We start from the raw sequence: 5,652 nt of genomic DNA, 5'->3' as shown, positions 1-5,652 counted from the left end.
AAAATGTGAAAATCTATTTTGAATTAAATTACATCCCACCTCCCTCCCATATCTTTCAGATTCATAACTTCTATATACCTGTGGATTTAATCTTGTTTGGCAATGAGGGTTTCTTTGTTATGATAATTCAGTCATACAGCAGTAGGGTGGGTTCGAATCTAATCATTTTGAGTCATGAAAAGAGCAGAGTAGGCACAGACATGAGAAGACAGATGGATGCCATGTGAAGATTGCCACGGACCAAGGGATGCCTGGGATTACTGACAAGAGAGGCAGCAACAGGTCTGTGATCTTGAGTTGGCCTTTTAGCCTCCCAAATGGTGAGAAAACAAATTGCTGTTCTTTAGAGCCAACCATTCATGGTATATCTTTCATAGCAGCACAAGGAAATGATGACAGGTTTCTACCTTATTCCATTCTTTCCTCCCTCACCGGCCTCAAAAGTTATCTGGGGGCATCAAACCCACTGGCGATAAGACGTCTTGCCAAGGGGAAATAACTGCCTTTACTGACCAAAGGGAATTTATCTCCCCTCCCTTCTTCCCCCACCTGCCCTAGGGTCCATAATCCCATCTGCAAGGTGATGTTCTTTCACTTTTAGGGAATGTCCACACAGATATCTAGGTGGCTTATCAAAACCTGAAAAATCAAATTCACTGCCGTTGAGTGGATTCTGAGTCCTACTCTTGGACATGCTATAGGACAGGGTGGAGCTGGCCCTATGTAACCCTGACTCTGTAACTCTTGATGGGAGTGGAAAGTTTTGTCTTTCTCTCACAGGTGACTTAGCACAGTCCCTCTTTTTGCTGGCACCTTGTTTTGTGTTCGTCCACTTTTGGTAGTGGTATTACTGGGATTGAGACATCTGTACCCACAAATCCAGAGTGGTCTTAGAAAACTCTTTATGGAATGACTAGCCTCCAGTGGATTTAAACCTCCCACCTCTCAGGTATCAGTCATTTGCCTCCTCAGTCACTTCTATACACATATAGAAGGGACAGGAGCCCCAGTAGTATAGTGGCTATGCACTGGCCTGCGATCCATAAGGTTGCCAATTGGAAACCACCTCAGAGAAAGACTGGGCTTTCTACTCCCGTAAACAGTTACAGTCCGTCTCAGAAACTCATAGGGGTGGTTCTACCCTGTCCTGCAGGGTTGTTATGAGTTGGCATTTACTCGACGGCAGTGAGTGACAGAAGGGGTTTCAAAAAGTTCATGTAAACTTTCCATTAACTTATAACTCCATCTTTCCTGCAAACTTTTTGAAAATGCTCCATATATCTGTTCATAAATGCATATAAAATTTTTTTAATGTCATTTTTGGTTTTAGGTGTCATCCAGGTGTTTCTGGTCATAGTGATTCTATGTGCAACAGAACAAAGCACAGCCCATCCCGCACCATCCTCACAGTCCTTGCTATGGTCAAGCCATTGCTGTCGCCACGTGTCAGTCCATCTTATTGAAGGTCATCCTTTTTTTTAGCTTACCTTTGACACGCATGCAAGAATATATAGAGAAAATGGCCTTTTATTCATTTAAGCATATTTGGGGATATGATTGGACTGCAGTATCAATCATCTTCAGATTTTGATATGGGTTGACTCTTTAACATGGTCTGAGGCTTTTAACATACTATATGTTTACTGGACAGGTAAGTGATTGAGACATTTTGATGATGGAGTAAGTAATTTCAAGTTTATAATAATTCTCAGATGTCGGTGGAGTTTAGGCATGTGTTTATGGAATTCTTACTACATCAGCGCAGTTTGGTAGCTTTGTGAAGAAGACCTCTGGCTCAGGGTAAACAACCATCAAGGTTGCTTCCAGACTGGAAGTAGGATATCTCCAGGGCCAGTTGAAATGAGGACAGTCAATCTCCTCATTGTGTTACTTACACTTTATGAGTTTTGTATTAAATTTGTAGGTGTCAGCATTTTAGCTCAAATCAGAAAAAAACTTAAATTGTTTCTGTTTTCCATGTGATTCAAATTGTCTGTCAAGTGACCAAATAATTTGAAAGCCTATCCATTGAAAAACATTTTATTTCTCCATAATCAATTACAACTTATTTTGGAATGTTCCAATATAATTGAAACAGTTCTTAAAACTCAAAATTTCTTTGAACAGAAGAGCATTTACCTTGAAGTGAATGACACAAACATATTCCACTGAAACCAAACTTAATGTCTCCCTGATTCAACTTGCCTGTAGCAGTATATCCCACAGACCTCATCACCATTCAGCACAGTGGAAAGGAGTGGGAAAGGAGAAGTGGTAACAACCAATTTTGGTTAAAACATCCACCACACAAATACGTAACCATTGAAGTGGAATGTTCGCCTCTCCTTGGCCCTTGGAAAGGAGCCAGGTGCAAGTGAGAGTTTGGGAAGCTTAAAATTTGGTAGCTTTGTGTGGAGTAGACCTCTGGCTTTGGGGTAAATAACCATCAAGGTTTGCTTCCAGACTGGAAGTAGGATATCTTCAGAGCCAGTTGAAATGAGGACAGTGTGGAACCAGAAATTGTAGGAACCAGGCCTTAGCAGTATTCAATCAAACAAACAAACAAACAAACACAAACTCACTGGTATTGAGTCAATGCTGACTCACAGTGACCTCCTGTGGGTTTCTGAGACTATAACTGTTTATGGGAATAGAAAGTGCAGTCTTTCTCCTATGGATACTGGTGGTTTTGAACTGCTGACCATGTGGATCACAGCCCACTGCAGCACCCCTATACCACCAGGGCAGTTTTCCAGGAGGATCTATCTATACAAGAAGTTGAAAATGGGTATAGAATGGAAATCTGAGATAGGAGAACACTAAAGCAAACACTGGTACATCTGCTGATTGGATGGATCTAGCAGGCTGAATGGGCTGAATCAATGAAGACCTCAGATTTTCAAGGCTGGGAGATGGGACATTACAGATAAGGACAAAAATGTTGGGAGGGCGAGGTTATTGTATGCCACAATACGTCAGAACATGACTTACTTAACTGGGTCAGGAAGGATGCAAGCCGACACAGATGTTGGGGGCTGGTTAGTGGGGAAAGAAAGATGTACTTAGGGTTTTTCATAAGGAGTGGGGGTGGAGTACAACCCAGTTTTCCTGACTTCCAGCTCATTTCTTTACTCCAGGATGCCTCCAGGATGCCTTTACTTCAAGCTATACATTCCAAGCTAGAAGACAGTGTTAATTCTTGCCTAAGGAGAGCCTTCCTGTGAGGTTGGGCATTGAGTCTTGATGGGTGGCTCCTCATTGATGATTTTATCAGTTGAGGGAATCTGCTGGGTGCTAAGAACATTCATAAAGGAGGGTGGGGGTGTAGGGAGGAGACACTGGTATTAAGTCTGTCTTTTTCATTTCAGTTCTCTCTCCTTACCTCCCACTAGGTTTTCAGGTGCAAAAATATGCATCCTAAGGCATTAAAGCAAAACTAGCTCTTCCGCCAGTCAGAATGCTGACACTAAGCTTTCAGGAGCCCAGCCCCTGTCCCTTACCACATTTTCATTGCACAAACATTCTTCTGTCAATGAAATCACTCTGGTGATTTTGTTTGCTACTGCTTGAGTTGAATCTTCAATTGTTCAACAAATATTTACCAAAAGATGCCAATGGCTGGTACCATGCTAGATATTAGAGATATATCTGGAACAAATCTGGCCTACATTCTGATTGGTAGATACCTATACAGTCTCTACATATTTTGAGTACCATCCCTGGGTATACAGTTATGGTCTGGGGCATGGTTGTTGGTCTATCAAAGAAGTCAGAGAAGGATTCCCTTGTGGGACCGACCTTTAGGGCAGAGGTTTGATGTACAGTGATGAGGGGCCAGAGGCATCACCAGCTGAAAAAGCATACAAAAGAGCACTGTGGCGGTGAAAACGATTGCAGCAAGAGGAACGAAAAACCCCAGCATGGCTGGGGGTCTCAGAGCAAGCAGGAGATATGTCACAGCTGGGCCCTGTAATGCATCTCCTGGGCCCCACAGATAATCAGAGATCTCCAGGTTGGCCAATGGCCTAGAAGAGTCTGACCCATAAGAGTACCATATATTAGAAGGTAATTGGCAACCCCAATCAGATTCTTCCTTGCTGGGAATACAGATTCAAGATATACCAAGAGTGAAATGCAGTTGAGATGCTGTAATGGCAGAAGACCATAATCAGGAGCTAAAAATGCCCTTCCCTAGCTAAGGACTGGCTTTTAGAATGGATGTGGATCAAAGGTAGTCACTGGTGGCATGCAGGATGGTCAATGTTGCCAGCACAGCTATTTTGTCTGTCTCACACAATGTTGCCAGGATGCTTTATTATTAAATTATTTGTATTCTGTTGCCATGGAATCTCCTCAGATGATGATGTGGAGTTCATAGATATGAATCGCCTAGGATTCATAGAGGTGACATACATGATGAAACAAAATTCTTCTCATTCCTCCCCCATCCCCATGATCACTTGTGGTTCTTACCATTGTGATCTATAGGGCTTAGGTTTTTGGAAGTATATTGCCAAACCTTTCTAGTAAGCCTTATGTTTTCCAGAGTGGACAATACCAGGCCCTGGGGTGGTGGTGGTGGTGCTGGGACAATCCAGAGGGACTGCAAAAGTAGATGCCCACATTTTACCCTAGATTGTAGGCTATTGTTCAAATGTTTTTCATTGGGAGAGGGGTTATGAGTCCTACTCTTTCTGTAAAGAGGATGCTAGGGCCAATAAGTTTGGGAACCTAAAGCCTAGAAGCTCCACTGGAACCTATTTGACATCACAGCAACACATGGTTGGGTGGGGGTGGGGGGCAGGGCTATGTCTGAAGTGCATTGGCCGAATATCAAACTCAAGTAAGAATTGTCAAAATTTTAAAATCAATAGTTTTCAAATAAAAATCTCTCAAACCTTTGTGAATTTTTAAGGTATTTCTTCCACATCTCTGCTGGCAATAAAAGATGGAAGTAAGGAACAAGAGTTAAACAACTTGGATGTTCAGGACACTAAGCCCTCATAGTAAAAAATTCACAGATAAATTTTGTCTCCTTTGAAATATAACTACTAATAGCCTACTGGTGATTGGAAACCTTACTGATACCATAAATGAAAAAAGAAAGAAAATAAACTCACTGCCATTGAGTCTCTGGCAGATCATAGTGACCTTATAGGACAGGATAGCATGGCTCCAGTAAGTTTCTGAGACTGTAGCTTTTTGCAGGAGTAGAAAGTCATGTCCTTCCACCTCAGAGGGGCTGGTGGTTTCAAACTGCCTGTCATGGTTAGCAGCCCAACATATAACCAATGTGCCACCAGGGATCCTAATACTGATACCATAAACAGTTGATTAACACATATTTTGTATATTATATGTGTTATATATTGTACACACATGTGATAGGTAGGTTTATTGTGCCAACCTGGCCAATAGGAACATGTGGGATTAATAAGGTCACAATTTGATTGGAGAGCAAAGAGATAAATGGCTCAGCAAGCCCCACCTCTCTCTCTCTTGCTCTCTGGTTATCTAGTTCTCTGCCTCAACTTGTGAGCTACACTACCTGTGGGACACCCAACTTGGTTGATCCTGTCACTAGAGCTTGAGGTTCCTTCGAGGAATGCTTCTCCACACTGCTGGTGTATACATCACTTCAGCTTGGGGCTG

The sequence above is a fragment of the Echinops telfairi genome, unplaced genomic scaffold (genome assembly GCF_000313985.2).
Source record: "Echinops telfairi isolate 266 unplaced genomic scaffold, ASM31398v2 ScPeMD7_27;HRSCAF=92, whole genome shotgun sequence".
In the NCBI taxonomy this organism is placed as follows: domain Eukaryota; kingdom Metazoa; phylum Chordata; class Mammalia; order Afrosoricida; family Tenrecidae; genus Echinops; species Echinops telfairi.
The sequence above is the reverse complement of the archived record's forward strand: the minus strand, read 5'-3'. Positions refer to the sequence as shown.